The 17,457-nt window shown below is 43.6% G+C and overlaps 1 pseudogene; it reads left to right on the top strand.

Annotated features, from left to right (window-relative positions):
* The first annotated feature begins 8,608 nt into the window (after positions 1 to 8,608).
* LOC103087494 (mevalonate kinase pseudogene) overlaps positions 8,609 to 17,457 on the top strand; it is a 54,589-nt pseudogene continuing 45,740 nt past the window's right edge.

Here is a 17,457-nt window from a genome sequence, read left to right as displayed (position 1 = left end):
AAATGACAGTGCATGTTATCAAGGGATTACCATGTAATCATTAAAACTAGGATCATGGAACTACATGAATTGGCATGGAGAGAGGTTTATGATGGGTTCAGTGGGGAAAGCAGATTATAAAATGATCCAGGGGGGACCTTCAAGATGGCGGAGGAATAAGATATGGAGATCACCTTTCTCCACACAAATACATCAAAAATACATCTACATGTGGAACAACTCCTACGGAACACCTGCTGAATGCTGGCAGAAGATCTCAGACTTCCCAAAAGGCAAGAAATTCCCCATGTACCTGGGTAGGGCAAAAGAAAAAAGAAAAAACAGAGACAAAAGAATAGGGACAGGACCTGCACCTTGGGGAGGGAGCTGTGAAGGAGGAAAAGTTTCCGCACACTGAACGCTGGCAGAAGACCTCAGACCTCCCAAAAGGCAAGAAACTCCCCACGTACCTGGGTAGGGCAAAAGAAAAAAAGAAAAAACAGAGACAAAAGAATAGGGACAGGACCTGCACCTCTGGAAGGGAGCTGTGAGGGAGGAAAAGTTTCCACACATTAGGAAGCCCCTTCACTGGCAGAGATGGGGGGTGGGCGGGGGGGAAGCTTCAGAGCCACGGAGGAGAGGGCAGCCACAGGGGAGCAAGGGCAAAGCGGGGAGATTCCCGCACAGAGGATCAGGGCCCACCAGCGCTCACCAGCCCGAGAGGCTTGTCTGCTCACCTGCAGGGGCAGGTGGGGGCTGAGAGCTGAGGCTCGGGCTTCGGAGGTCAGACCCCAGGGAGAGGACTGGGGTTGGCTGCGTGAACACAGCCTGAAGGGAGCTAGTGCACCACAGCTAGCCGGGAGGGAGTCCAGGAAAAAGACTGGAGCTGCCTAAGAGGCAAGGGACCATTGTTTCAGGGTGCGTGAGGAGAGGGGATTCAGAGCACCGCCTAAATGAGCTCCAGAGACGGGCGTGAGCCGCGGTTACCAGCGTGGACACCAGAGATGGGCATGAGATGCCAATACTGCTGCTGCAGCCACCAAGAAGCCTGTGTGCGAGCACAGGTCACTACCCACACCTCCCCTCCCGGGAGCCTGTGCAGCCCGCCACTGCCAGGGTGCCGGGATCCAGGGACAACTTCCCCGGGAGAACGCACGGTGTGCCTCAGGATGGTGCAACGTCATGCCGGCCTCTGCTGCCGCAGGCTCTCCCCACCTCCGTACCCCTCCCTCCCCCCGGCCTGAGTGAACCAGAGCCCCCCCAGTCAGCTGCAACTTTAACCCCCTCCTGTCGGGGGGGGGGGAACAGATGCCCTCAGGTGACCTACACGCAGAGGCAGGGCCAAATCCAAAGCTGAACCCCGGGAGCTGTGCTAACAAAGAAGAGAAAGGGAAATCTCTCCACGCAGCCTCAGGAGCAACGGATTAAATCCCCACAATGAAATTTATGTACCCTGTATCTGGGGAATACCTGAATAGACAATGAATCATCCCAGAATTGAGGTGGTGGACTTTGGGAACAACTGTAGACTTGGGGTTTCTTTCTGCATCTATTTTGTTTCTAGTTTTATGTTTATTTTAGTTTAGTATTTAGAGCTTATTATCATTGGGAGATTTGTTTATAGATTTGGTTGCTCTCTTCTTTTTATATATATATTTTTTCCTTTTTCTCTTTTGGTGAGTGTGTATGTGTATGCTTCTTTGTGTGATTTTGTCTGTATAGCTTTGCTTTTACCACTTGTCCTAGGGTTTTGTCTGTTTTTTTGCTTTCTTTTTTTTCTGTGTGTAGTTTTTAGCACTTGTTATCATTGGTGGATTTGTTTTTCTGTTTGGTTGCTCTCTTCTTTTTTTGTTTTTATGACTTTTTAATTTTTTATTTTTAATACCATTATTTTAATTTTAGTAACTTTTTAATTTTATTCTTTCTTTCTTTCTTTTTTTTCCTCCCTTTTCTTCTGAGCCAAGTGGCTGACAGGGTCTTGGTGCTCCGACTGGGTGTCAGGCCTGAGCCTCCGAGGTAGGAGAGCCGAGTTCAGGACAGTGGTCCACCAGAGACCTCCTAGCCCCACATAATATTAAACGGCAAAAGCTCTCCCAGAGATCTCCATCACAATGCTAAGACCCGGCTCCACTCAACAACCAGCAAGCTACAGTGCTGGACACCCTACGCCCAAAAACTAGCAAGACTGGAACACAACCCCACCCATTAGCAGAGAGGCTGCCTAAAGTCACACTAAGTTCACAGACACCCCAAAACACACCATTGGACATGGTCCTGCCCATCAGAAAGACAAGATTCAGCCTCATCCACCAGAACACAGGCACCAGTCTCCCCTCACCAGGACCTACACAACGCAGTGAACCAAACTTACCCGCTGGGGGCAGACACCGAAAACAATAGGAACTACGAACCTGCAGCCTGAGAAAAGGAGACCCCAAACACAGTAAGTTAAGCAAAATGAGAAGACACAGAGACACACAGCAGATGAAGGAGCAAGGCAAAAACCCACCAGACCTAACAAATGAAGAGGAAATAGGCAGCCTACCTGAAAAAGAATTCAGAGTTCTGATAGTAAAGATGATCCAAAATCTTGGAAATCGAATGGAGAAAATACAAGAAACGTTTAACGAGGACCTAGAAGAACTAAAGAGCAAACAAACAATAATGAAAAACACAATAAATGAAATTAAAAATTCTCTAGAAGGAATCAATAGCAGAATAACTGAGGCAGAAAAACGGGTAAGTGACATGGAAGATAAAATAGTGGATGTAACTACTGCAGAGCACAATAAAGAAAAAACAATGAAAAGAATAGAGGACAGTCTCAGAGACCTCTGGGACAACATTAAACACACCAACATTCACATTATAAGGGTACAAGAAGAAGAAGAGAAAAAGAAAGGGACCGAGAAAATATTTGAAGAGATTATGTTGAAAACTTCTCTAATATGGGAAAGGAAATAGTCAATCAAGTCCAGGAAGCAGAGAGTCCCATACAGGATAAAGCCAAGGAGAAACACACCAAGATACATATTTATCAAAGTATGAGAAATTAAATACAAAGAAAAAATATTAAAAGCAGCAAGGGAAAAGCAAGAAATAACAGACAAGGGTATCCCCATAAGGTTAACAGCTGATCTTTCAGCAGAAACTCTGCAAGCCAGAAGGAGAGGCAAGACATACACAAAGTGATGAAAGGGAAAAACCTACAACCAAGATTACTCTACCCAGCAAGGATCTTGTTCAGATTTGACGGAGGAATTAAAACCTTTACAGACAAGCAAAAGTTAAGAGAATTCAGCACCTCCAAACCAGCTTTACAACAAATGCTAAAGGAAGTTCTCAAGAAGGAAACACAAGAGAAGGAAAAGGCCTACAATAACAAACCCAAAACAGTTAAGAAAATGGTAAAAGGAACATACATATCAATAATTACCATAAGTGTAAATGGATTAAATGCTCCAACCAAAAGACACAGAGTGGCTGAATGGATACAAAAACAAGACCCGTATATATGCTGTCTACAAGAGACCCACTTCAGACCTAGGGACACATACAGACTGAAAGTGGGGGGATGGAAAAAGATATTCCATGCAAATGAAAATCAAAAGAAAGCTGGAGTAAGCAATTCTCATATCAGACAAAACAGACTTCAAAATAAAGACTATTACAAGAGACAAAGAAGGACACTGCATAATGATCAAGGGACAATCCAAGAAGAAGATATAACAATTGTAAATATTTATGCACCCAACATAGGAGCACCTCAATACATAAAGCAAATGCTAACAGCCATAAAAGGGGAAATCGACAGTAACACAATCATAGCAGGGGACTATAACACCTCACTTTCACCAATGGACAGATCATCCAAAATGAAAATAAATACGGAAACACAAGCTTGAAATGATACATTAAACAAGATGGACTTAATTGATACTTATAGGACATTCCATCCAAAAATAACAGAACACACTTTCTTCTCAAGTGCTCATGGAATATTCTCCAGGATAGATCATATCTTGGGTCACAAATCAAGCCTTGGTAAATTTCAGAAAACTGAAATCATATCAAGTCACTTTTCCAACCACAACACGATGAGACTAGATATCAACTACAGGAAAAAATCTGTAAAAAATACAAACACATGGAGGCTAAACAATACACCATTAAATAACCATGAGATCACTGAAGAAATCAAAGAGGACATCAAACAATACCCAGAAACAAATGACAATGAAAACACAATGACCCAAAACCTAAGGGATAGAGCAAAAGCAGTTCTAAGAGGGAAGTTTATAGCAATACAATTCTACCTCAAGAAAACGAGACACATCTCAAATAAACAACCTAACCTTACACCTAAAGCAATTACAGAAAGAAGAAAAAAAAGAAAAAACAAAGTTAGCAGAAGGAAAGAAATCATAAAGATCAGATCAGAAATAAATGGAAAAAAATGAAGGAAACAGTAGCAAAGACCAATAAAACTAAAAGCTGGTTCTTTCTGAAGATAAACAAAACTGATAGACCATTAGCCAGACTCATCAAGAAAAAAAGGGAGAAGACGCAAATCAACAGAATCAGAAATGAAAAAGGAGAAGTAACAACTGACACGGCAGAAACACAAAGGATCATGAGGGATTACTACAAGCAACTCTATGCCAATAAAATGGACAACCTGGAAGAAATGGACAAGTTCTTAGAAAAGCACAAACTTCCAAAACTGAACCAGGAAGAAATAGAAAATATAAACAGACCAATTACAAGCACTGAAACTGAAACTGTGATTAAAAACCTTCTGACAAACAAAAGTCCAGGACCAGACGGCTTCACAGGCGAATTCTATCAAACATTTAGAGAAGAGCTGACACCTATCCTTCTCAAACTCTTCCAAAATATAGCAGAGGGAGAAGCACTCCCAAACTCATTCCACGAAGCCACCACCACCCTGATACCAAAACCAGACAAAGATGTCACAAAAAAAAGAAAATTATAGGCCAGTATCACTGATGAACATAGATATAAAAATCCTCAAAATACTAGCAAACAGAATCCAACAGCACATTAAAGGGATCATACACCATACACCATGATCAAGTGGGGATTATCTCATGAATGCAAGGATTCTTCAATATACGCAAATCAATCAATGTGATACACCATATTAACAAGTTGAAGGAGAAAAACCATATGATCATCTCAATAGATGCAGAAAAAGCTTTTGACAAAATTCAACACCTATTTTTCATAAAAACCCTCCAGAAAGTAGGCATAGAGGAAACTTACCTCAACATAATAAAGGCCATATATGACAAACCCACAGCCAGCATCCTTCTAGATGGTGAAAACCTGAAACCATTTCCACTAAGATCAGGAGCAAGACAAGGTTGCCCACTCTCACCACTATTATTCAACATAGTTTTGGAAGTTTTAGCCACAGCAATCAGAGAAGAAAAAGAAGTAAAAGGAACCCAAATCGGAAAAGAAGAAGTAAAACTGTCTCTGTTTGCAGATGACATGATACTATACATAGAGAATCCTAAAGATGCTACCAGAAAACTACTAGAGCTAATCAATGACTTTGGTAAAGTAGCAGGATACAAAATTAATGCACAGAAATCTCTTGCATTCCTATACACTAATGATGAAAAATCTGAAAGAGAAATTAAGGAAACACTCCCATTTACCATTGCAACAAAAAGAATAAACCTACCTAAGGAGACAAAAGACCTGTATGCAGAAAACTATAAGACACTGATGAAAGAAATGAAAGATGATACAAACAGATGGAGAGATATACCACGTTCTTAGATTGGAATAATCAACATTGTGAAAATGACTATAGTACCCAAAGCAATCTACAGATTTAATGCAATCTCTATCAAACTACCAATGGCATTTTTCACAGAACTAGAACAAACAATTTCACAATTTGTATGGAAACACAAAAGACCCCGAATAGCAAAAGCAATCTTGAGAGAGAAAAACGGAGCTGGAGGAATCAGACTCCCTGACTTCAGATTATATTACAAAGCTACAGTAATCAAGACAGTATGGCACTGGCACAAAAACAGAAATATAGATCAGTGGAACAGGATAGAAAGCCCAGAGATAAACCCACGCACATATGGTCACCTTATCTTTGATAAAGGAGGCAAGAATATACAATGGAGAAAAGACAGCCTCTTTAATAAGTGGTGCTGGGAAAACTGGACAGCTACACTTAAAAGAATGAGATTAGAACACTCCCTAACACCATACACAAAAATAAACTCAACATGGATTAGAGACCTAGATGTAAGGCCAGACACTATAAAACTCTTAGAGAAGAAAAACATAGGCAGAACACTCTATGACATAAATCACAGCAAGATCTTTTTTGACCCACCTCCTAGAGAAATGGAAATAAAAACAAAAATGAACAAATGGGACCTAATGAAACTTAAAAGCTTTTGCACAGCAAAGGAAACCATAAACAAGACAAAAAAACAACCCTCAGAATGGGAGAAAATATTTGCTAATGAAGCAACTAACAAAGGATTAATCTCCAAAATATACAAGCAGCACATGCAGCTCAATATCAAAAAAACAAACAACCCAATCCAAAAATGGGCAGAAGACCTAAATAGACACTTCTCCAAAGAAGATATACAGATTGCCAAGACACACGTGAAAGGATGTTCAACATCACTAATCATTAGAGAAATGCAAATCAAAACTACAATGAGGTATCACCTCACACCGGTCAGAATGGCCACCATCAAAAAATCTAGAAACAATTAATGCTGGAGAGGTTGTGGAAAAAAGGGAACCCTCTTGCACTGTTGGTGGGAATGTAAATCGATACAGCCACTATGGAGAACAGTATGGAGGTTCCTTAAAGAACTAAAAACAGAACTACCATATGACCCAGCAATCCCACTACTGCGCATATACCCTGAGAAAACCATAATTCAAAAAGAGTCATGTACCACAATGTTCATTGCAGCGCTATTTACAACAGCCAGGACATGGAAGCAACCTAAGTGTCCACTGACAGATGCGTGGATAAAGAAGATGTGGCACATATATACAATGGAATATTAGCCATAAAAAGAAATGAAATTGAGTAATTTGCAGTGCGGTGGATGGACCTAGAGACTGTCATACAGAGTGAAGTAAGTCAGAGAGAGAAAAGCAAATACCATATGCTAACACATATATATAGAATCTTAAAAAAAAAAATGGTTCCGAAGAACCTAGGGTCAGGACGGGAATAAAGACGCAGATGTAGAGAATGGACTTGAGGACACGGGGAGGGGAAGGGTAAGCTGGGACAAAGTGAGAGAGTGGCATGGACACATATACACTACCAAATGTAAAATAGATAGCTAGTGGGAAGCAGCCACATGGCACAGGGAGATCAGCTCGGTGCTTTGTGACCACCTGGAGGTTTGGGATAGGGAGGGTGGGAGGAAGACGCAAGAGGGAGGGGATATGGGGATATATGTATATGTATAGCTGATTCACTTTGTTATACAGCAGAAACTAACACACCGTTGTAAAGCAATTATACTCCAATAAAGATGTTTTAAAAATAAATAAAATAAAATGATCCATACTATGTGATCCTATTTTTGTTCAGACAACATGTGTATATAAACAATAGACCCCCAAAGATTAACAGTAGTTACCTTCAGTTGATGGGGTTATAGTCAATTCACACATCTATTTTATTGTATTTTCTAAATTTTCTACCACGTGTATAATTTTGTCAAAAACAGTCCAACATTCAGATATTAGGTTAGTACGTGGAATGAAACCTGCCCTTGCATGGAACACACGTGGACCAGTGTGCTCAAACATGCAAACTCTCCACTCACTGCAGCACAGCCTGAACCACACTGAGCCTGGAGAGCCACATGCTCTGACCTCTGGAGCTGAGTTAGTACCTCTCAGTAAAGGTCTTGCCCTTCCCAGCTTCCTTCCTCCCACCCCAAACTGCTGAAATCCCCATATGCCTTGGACCTGAGGCCACCCAAGTTGGGACAGAAACAGCCCTGTCCAGCTCAGCTTCTTCACCATGCCAAACTCCAGTTATCCCAAAGGCATACTTTTGTGCCTCCTCTCCTTTGCATGTGCTGGCTCCCTTGCCAGGGATGCTCCTTCCTTCCAAAGTTTACCTAGAGAACTCCTCTTCTTGCATCAAAACTCAAGTCAAATGATGCCTCCTCTATGAAGCCCTCCCAGATTCCCTCAGAGAAACACTTCCTAAGACCTTTGTAAATATTTATTTCTAGCCAAAGTGGACCTCAGACAGGCTGAAGCCTGAGCTTGCTGAGGGATGCTCCTAGGAAATGGTTTCCCTGCATCTCACAGTAAATATATTGGAGGTTTTTTGTCAGAAGATATTTGCATCTGATGAGTGAACAGACACATAGCTAGAAACCACCTAGCTGTGGGGACAGGGGGTGAATAAGAGAGTCCAAAAGTCCCCATAAGAATAGCAGAAGAAACTTCTCACGTCTGGCCAAATCCTTGCTTTGGGGCAGGTGATTTATCTTCAGCTGTAAGTCCACAGGGGCATTAGGAAGACCTGGGTAGCTGTCTGTCCCTCCATCCAGGAGCACTCTGTGTTATTTCTGAAACCATGGCCTTGGGCATTAAAGAAACTGTACATCCTCAAATGCTGTCTTTGGCAAATTTTTGTCAATCACGACACAGTTCCACGGTGGCAACCACGGACGCCGACAGCAGCAGGCTGTTGCTCTGTCTGCCCTTCCATCAGACTAGGACCTCTCGCAAGACCAGAGATGCAGTTACACCTCCCGGTGTCACTGTAGAAGGAGGGAAAGAAGGTGTGTGTGGCGGGGGAAGGGGAATGCCAGAGGAAGAAACTTAAGATTGCTGTCTCTCTGTCATCTCTCACCTAATGAAAGCTTTAACAGAGCCTTATCACGCCCTCCCCCCCCACCGCATGCTGCTCCCTGTAAGTGCTGAGGGCACAGAGCCTTTCCCCATCTTTGTCACCTGCCCGATAGGTGCCATTGGGGATGTCACCACAAGGCCAACTCTGCCTTCAGAACTTAATGCTTCAGACCAGTCCTTACTGGGTGAAGAAAGGGCAGCAAGCCAGGCCTCATCCCTTAATTACACAGAGCAGGCTGATAATCAAGGGGTAAATTGGATTGATGGCACTCTGTATTCTGATCAGGCACTAAATGCAACCAGTGAACGGTGAACTCTCTCTTCTGGCTGTGTTTTAACTCCACCAGTGGTAATCTGTAGCATTACGTATATAGTCTAGGGGAAAAAAATAAACGCATCAAAGCCCGTCGACCAACAGTAACGACCACAAGAATGTTCAAACCCAGCATATTTAATTCGGAGTGTAAATGGCAAACGCCTTGTCAGTTGAAAAACAAAGAACCAAATTGTCCGTGACCCAGCTCTGCACCTTTGAATTATGCCATTTGTTAAGTATACTCTGCATGCATATAATTAATCCAATTTGGCTCCATGGAAAAGAAATCATTTCCCTTAATGGTGCAATATTAGAATTAACCAACTCGGTCCTTATTTCACAGTCTCTCATTGCAGTCAGGTTGGATGAAGTCTCCCAGGGGCTCTCAGAAAGTTTTTGCAAAAGCACCGGGGTGGGGTGGGGCAGGGGGGAGAAAAGGTTAGCTAAAAGGAAACACCCACATGTCTCCTGCTACATTTAAATTAGCTCCTGATCATGTACATTTCTTTTCCCTTTTGTGGTGTGAGTCCAGGTCTAGCTTTGCCATTATGTCCAGACACCTGATATAGGTTGTTTGGAAAATCAAGGCAAAAAGGAGCATTTATCTATTAGTCACACAGGAGATTTATATTTAGATGACATTCTTAGTGGAGCTAATAACTAACTCCATTCAGCAATCAAAGACACACAATGGAAACCCAGCCTTGCTGGGCCCAACTGTCACTCCAGCTCAGGTTTTCCACGCTCATCCCCCTAAGTGAATCGCCCTGCCTGGATGGAAGAGAAAATCTGCTAGTTCCAGCCCCGGTGAAGAGTGAGCTGGGTTAATAGAGAACTAAACACTGCTTCCCAGGTTTACTTCCCTTTACAAATTCTGAGTCTCCCTTGCGTGTGTTTGAGGAACGAAAAAGTAATGAGAAACTGCTTTTGCTAGGAGAGGATTTCAACTTCATCTGCTTTGCGTGACATGGGCTTCTGGAAGTTCTGCCATGGCTGCTGTGACTAGGTATTAATCTAAACTTCCCAGCAGGCGGGGGAGGACTTGTGTGCTTTCCAGTGGCTCTCCATAGATTACACAATAAAATCGCAAGCTCTTTGGCAAGGCTTTTCACCAGCCTGTTTTAACAGCCTTATCCAGTATCTAACTTGGTACTTGCACAGCCAGGAGAAGGTGACCCCTGTACCTCAGTCAGTTGGTGGGAAGGAATCAAGTCCTCAGTGTCAACAGAGCTGCTTTAACTGTCTCCAGGAATTACACAGCAGCCCCCATCCCTGGTTTGTGGAATTCAGAGCCTCTGCCACTTTGATTCCTGACCCCACTGGTCACCTTGTGTGTTCCCAGCGTTACCTCTCAGGTTGGAGACAACATCAGTTGCGCATCTTGGCTCTCAAGTCCTGTCCTCTCCCACCTCTGGTTTTACTCATCCTCCCTCGGTAATCCTCCCCGTCCCTGGCTTCTCTTTTGGTTTTGTCTTGTGTTACTGGGCTTGTTTCCCCCTCTGATACGTTAGTGGCCCCAGTGGATCCTGAACAGTATGACATCTTCTGTGAAGTTCTTCCATTCACTCAACAAACGTCTTCATGTGCCAGGCACAGTGCTAGGCAGGGGGGAGGCTCAGGGTGGAGGTCCAGAGGCGGGATAACACACAGCCCCTGGGGGGACTGCAAGTTGCTCGGTACACCCAGGGTGCAGAAAGCAGGGGAAGCAGGACGATGTGGTTCAAAGTCGAGGGCCGGGAGTCACACTGCCCCTGTCTGAAGCCGACCCAGCTCCAATTCGAGTTGTTGAGAGGATCCAACGAGATGATCCCCATAACGCATTTGGCACTTTGCATATGCTCAGTAAATGTCAGTTCTCATCATTATCAAGTTCACGGATATTTTCACTATCATTTCAAGCAGGGGGGCAGCACACACAGGAGGCACATACTCATTAAAGAGTTCGGGCGACATCAGGGAGGCTCTGAGAGTCCATTGAAGGCGTTGAGCAGGGGTGGGAGGGGGTGTAACTCTGATGGAAATTCAAAACAATCACTACGGTGGCAGCATGAAGAAGAGATTGGAAATGGGCCAGACTGAGAGAGGGACAAGTTCAGGAGGCTGGGGCAGTGGCTTCAGCAAGAGACAAGGGGAGGGCTTCCCTGGTGGCGTGGTGGTTGAGAGTCCCCCTGCCGATGCAGGGGACACGGGTTCGTGCCCCGGTCCCGGAAGATCCCACATGCCGCGGAGCGGCTGGGCCCGTGAGCCGTGGCCGCCGAGCCTGTGCGTCCGGAGCCTGTGCTCCACAACGGGAGAGGCCACAGCGGTGAGAGGCCCACGTACCGCAAAAAAAAAAAAAAAAAAAAAAAAAAAAAAAAAAAAAAAAAAAAAGAGAGAGACAAGGGGAGTCTGAGCTCATGGTGGGGATGGACAGAGGTTGGTGGACTCTATAGGCACGAAGGAGACAGAATGTGGGCAGCGTAGGCACAGTGGCTAAGAGCACAGGCTCTGGGTTTGAACCCTGACCCTGCCGTCCCTATTGTATGTGAACTTGAGCAAGTAATTTGATCTTCTTATGCCTCCATGTTCCTATCTATGTCCTGAGGAGAATAAGGAATGTTATCAGCCTCACGGGGTTGATGTCAAAGTTAAGTTTGATATTGCATGCAATGCACTTAGAATGGTGCCAAACACTGAGAAGGCGCTCAACAAATGTTGTTTATCATTCTAAAAAATGACAAGACTTGGTGACCCATTAGACGGGCCAGAGAGGAGTCGTCTAAGAAGACCCCAAGGGAGTAACAGGTTGGGCAGACTAAGGGAATAGAAGGTATCAATGATCATTAAGGACCACCAGCCATCAGATGTAATATACACGTTCCCAAGCGGGGAAATAATTTTGTTTGGAGAGAAAAGTTGTTCGGCCCAGCAGTTCCGAGAGATGTTAGGTGTACAAAAGTGGTTTTGTTAAATAAGGACACCAAGTTTCTTTAGATTTTTCTCTCAATCTCAGAGACTCAAGAATTCCACTCTGTCAACGACACCCAGGAAGGAAGGCAAGCCTCACACCTGCTCCTTCATCGGACGTCTAAGCTGCCAATCCACGTGCCCTTGAAGCAGAGTATCGAGAAACTTTCAGCAGTTCTTGAAATAAAAGTAGTGTTGAGAAATCAGCCACAATATCAAAACTACAACACGGGATGCACTGCCATGACAACCCAACTCCATTATTTTCAAATCCTATAGCAAAACTCGAGCCGGCAATAGAACTGAAAGGAAAGCTCTCTGCCTTTTATTCTCAGGAAGGAAGACTGCATGTCCTAAAATGTATCTTCTCATTTTTCTTGAAAATTAGACAAGGCCAAAGCAGCATCTTCCCCATGCATTTCCGGAACAAAGAAAACCATTCTCTCTGCCTACACGAGATAATGAATTACGTCAGTACTGGTCACCTGCAAAATCCTCACTGAGCATCCTTCATCTGGCCAGAACTAGCCACTCTGTAAGAATTAGCTCATGAAGCCTCATGATGAGGAAGGAAACAAATTATTTGTTCTGGGAATCCTCCCTGTACTACTGATCAATTCTTTTTTTGCATATAATTACATCAACATAGAACCTTACTGAAGTCCACTTACTGATATACACGTGGTATTTGGACATACCTCTTCAGGTGCCCCCAAACCAACCCTATGAAGTAAATGACTAATAATTACAAATAGATTATAAGCAAATAGTATTCAAGCCCTCCAATTAGGAGGGTTACAATTTGGCACGCCAGGTAGCATGTAAAAGTCCTACAAATGGCTTTTCAACCAATTCCTGACATACCTATGAGGAAGGAAGGTACCACATCTATTTTTAAGTCAGGAGAAACAGCAGGCACAAAATAGATTAGAGGCTTGTATAAAGACATAAAGAAATCCGGGACCCTAAAATAAATATTCATGAACTGCCTACAGTGCAGCAGTTACTGGGTCAAGAGGCAGAGTTGCTGGTTTAGAGGAGATTTTGTAAATTCAATTTTCCTGCATACATAAAACAGGTAGTTCCCCTTATACTGGTAAAACCTGAAAGGCATTTTTTAGCATCCTGTCCTTAAATCTTTAGTAACTTGTGGTACCCTCATTCCTGCAGTTCTTTACCCTGGTGATAAACACCCATCTGCCCCAGCTGGAGGAAAAGGAGTTATAACTCCAGGAAAATGGATAAGTTGAGAGGTGTGTGCACGTGTGTGCACCTGCCATGGAGATGTTGTTGGGTTTTGTTTTGTTTTTTTTTCTTACTTTCCATCCCAAAACAAACCTTTGTAAACTACAGATAGGAGGAAGCTTTGACAAAGGAAGTATTTGACTTTGGAAGATAAATGTCTTCAGTGACTGTCAAAAGTCAAAAGGGGTCTCCAACAAATCAATAGCAGAAATGATAAACCTGTTTTGCTCTTTAACAAAACCCCAATGATAAAGAAGAGGGTCATGCCCCAGCTCTAATCTAGGTGGGCTTTGGGCAAACTCTCCTTGCTCACCTCTCAATCCCCAGAGCCTAACACAGAGGCAAGCCTGTGCAAGAATGCAGCTGGTCAACATCCAGCTGGCTGGCTGGACGTGCAGGGGGAGGTGATTAGATGGTAGACAAATTGGAGCTCCAGGATCCACCAGGATATAACACATCATATCTAAGGCTACAACGTGAGTAGGTCTCCGGCACACCCAATCTGAAAAGCGCAATACTGGATCACTGGTAGAAGGCTGTGCGTAGCCATCGACCTTCCCATAGCTCCACTTCCTGCCAGAATGAAGAATTGTGAGTGGCATTCACCTATGTGCAGTTTCCCAGACACCAGTTTTTACCATAAATAAAGAGTTGTGCCCCAAAGCCTGGAGAAAGACACCAGTACATGCTAAAAAGCTGTGCCAAGAGAGTTTGGGGAAAGAGAAGCTGCTCCAGTGAGATCAGCAAGGCACACACTAAGCTTGGCGGTACCCATGCCCCTCCAGGGAGCGCAGATTCTAGGAACATAATCTCATTTGGAGGAGCCAGCTTTCCCACCGTCTCCACAAAGACAGAAAATAAAGACAGGCAAAAACTGGCTCGTTTGGGGTCCAGTGGAACTCACTGGTGTGTTCAACATTTCACTGTAAGCACCTCTTGGGAACCATGGTTCCTGAAATGGGAACTCAAAATTGCCTAGTCATCACTAGCCTTAGAGAGAGATGATTGGTATTGGGGAAAAAAAAGATTGAAAAAAGGGAGATATTCAACACAATTAGTTGCATTAGCAGCCACTGCTTTTCCTTCTAGTATTTTGGCGACATATTTTAGTTTTAAAAATCCAAATGGTTATAATTATAAGTTAACTATCTGACAAGACAGCTGACTGTAGACTTGTGAAAAGCAATTATTTTGACATTGATTCCTTTCTACATAGGAGCAGAGTGTTGTAATTGCAGTTTGCTAGAAGCTATTGCAACCTTCTCTGATGGGCTCCCGATTTGGCTGGAGTTAATTAATGGGTGTTGTGGGGAGGGGAGGGTGAAGCCAGCATGCAGCTTAACATACAAATTAATTGACATGAAATAAATTAATATGTTTAATTTAAATGTTATTAATTTACCAAACAGAGAGAAACAGGCACAGGGTTTAGGGAGCTACGGCATTAGCATCAGCTACAGAGGGATGTCACCGGGTTACCACGGCAACTGCCTCATTAGGCTTCCAGGGGACGCCAGCACATCGCATGGGGCTGAGGAGCAGTGGGCAGAGGATTCCAAACATCAAACGGGAAATCAGAAATACCAACTAGAACCAAGCAGTGCTTTGAGGATGGGATTCAGGGTAAGCTGCAGGTGACCTGGGCTCCAGCCTGCAGACAAGAAAAGGCAGCATTTGAAACCCAACACGCCATCCTTTAGATACGGTATTTGCCCTGGGAGAAGCAGGTGCACCATAGGATGTCAAGACATCCCCAGATGCCCCATCCTTGCTTGAGCCTCCCATTCTTTGCACATGCTGTTCCTTCTTCCTGGAATACCCTTCCATTACTTCCTTTACCTACCTCACCTCTTATGCACTTCCTCCAGGAAGTGACCGTTGGCTGTCCCTTCACAAGCCCTACAGCACCTACTGTATCCTATGGGAGTAACTGTCACTCTGCAATGTCACTGTGAACTCCCTCCCCTCCACCTCCTGACTACGAGCTCCCTGACAGCAGGGCTGTGCTGCCCACTCTCCAACTGCTATTCTTGGACCAGTGGCCTTGGCATCTCCAGGAAGCTGGTTAAAAATGCAGGACCTCAGGCCCCACCTTAGACCTACTGAATCAGAATCTGCATTTTAACAAGATCCAAGCACGTTAAAGGTGATGAAACACTGCTACGTACCACTGCTTCCCTAGAGTGTGGCAAATGGCAGGCATTCAACAAATATTTTAAAATCAAGCCTTCCCTTTATATCTAAACTCTGCTTCTGCCTCAAGTAGCATAGGTGAATCTAGCAGAAGCAGCAGATGGACCATCATTTATTAATGTGGTCAAACAGGCTGGGTATCCATGCATGATGCTGAGAGGGGATTTGGAGCCTCCACTGCAGGGACTTAAATCCTTGCCCTGTCACTCTATGGCCTCAGGAAAATTACTTAACTTCTTTGTGCCTCAATTTTGTCATCTCTAAAATGGGGATAATAGTTCATCCATTTAACCGTTACTTAAGCATCTGCTGTGTGCCATTCACTGCTCCAAACGCTTGGGAATCAACAGTGGCCAAGAAGACAAAAATCTCTACCTTCTTGTTGTGAGGATTAAATGAAATTGTGAATATAAAGAACTTAGCCTGGGACATGGAGAAGGTTTAATACTTTATTATTCTTATTCTCTAAAGCTCTTTAAGTATCCTTTTCCTCCATACAAACACATCTTCTTTGCTTGCTCAAACAGAGCTTTATAGTCATAATTATGGGCTGTCTTGCTGGCATAAGCTGAAGGTGAACTCAGCTGGGGCGAGAGTGTGGGAATGGAGATCACTCCTCCCATAGTATAGCGCCACACTCTTTGCACCCAGGTGAAGAGTATAGCTAAAGGGTGATTTGTTTCTTTCATTTCTTCCTTTTTTTCCTTCTTTCCTTCCTTCCTCCCTTCCTTTCCTTTCCTTTTTTCTTTTTGGAAATACAAGTAACCATAATGCAGAGGGTCCATTGGAGATGTAAGATGGAGCTAAATTTTAGAAGGATTTACAGCCATCCAATATGGTAGCCATTGGTCATATATTAGCCATATGGGATATTTAAATTTAATATGATTAAATTTAAAATTCAGCTCCTCAGTCGCACTAGCCACATTTCAAATGCTCGATGGCCATATGTGGCTAGCAGCTACCATATTGAACAGTACAGATATAGAAATTTCCATCATTGCAGAAAGTTTTATTGGATAGCACTGGTCTATAGCTGTGTTTCCCCAACTTTAATGTGCCTATGAAAATCCCGAGATCCTGTTAACATGCAGATTCTGAGTAGGTTTGCAGTGGAGCCCAGAATTTTGCATTTCTGCTCCTATGTGATTGCTGCTGCTCTACACTTTGAGTAGACAGGGTGAAGCCAGAGAGTCAAAAAGATAGGAATTTCCAAATCTTACTGAGACAGGTCTGATTAGAGGTCCCTCGTAGACTGTGATTTATTGGGCACTTGACCAGCGATCTTCTGTTGAGAAGTGGTGGAAACCAGGGTCTTCAGAGGAGCAGTAAGAATCTAATGATGACTGCTGAGTGAGATACATAATGGTCATTTCTGGACCACCCCAATCTCTCCAAATTTAAATCCAGCCAATCTCTTCCCCCATGGGCCAACTCACCAGTGGCCTGTTCTGCTCAGAATTCTGGAAGGAACTAAAGAAAAATTTAGTGGAAGGACAGGGAATTTATTCCAAATGATGTTAAAGCTAAGACAAAGAAGATATGCTTTGATCTGACTTAATTTTCTTTTAGTACGTCACCAAAATTCTCACTTGGGATATTTTCAAAGGTTATTATTTCCCTCTTTGGATCCTTGGCTTCAACCTCAGGTGTATATTTAATTATCTGGAAACACTGTTAAAAATATGCATTCCTCTGGGGGCTTCCCTGGTGGCACAGTGGTTGAGAGTCCGCCTGCCGATGCAGGGGACACGGGTTCGTGCCCCTGTCCGGAAAGATGCCGTGGAGCACCTGGGCCCATGAGCCATGGCCGCTGCGCCTGCGCAAAAAAAAAAAAAAAAAAAAAAAGCATTCCCCTGGAAAAAGAAGAT

Source organism: Lipotes vexillifer, unplaced genomic scaffold (genome assembly GCF_000442215.2).
Source record: "Lipotes vexillifer unplaced genomic scaffold, Lipotes_vexillifer_v1.1 scaffold109, whole genome shotgun sequence".
NCBI lineage: Eukaryota > Metazoa > Chordata > Mammalia > Artiodactyla > Lipotidae > Lipotes > Lipotes vexillifer.
The sequence above is the reverse complement of the archived record's forward strand: the minus strand, read 5'-3'. Positions and strand labels throughout refer to the sequence as shown.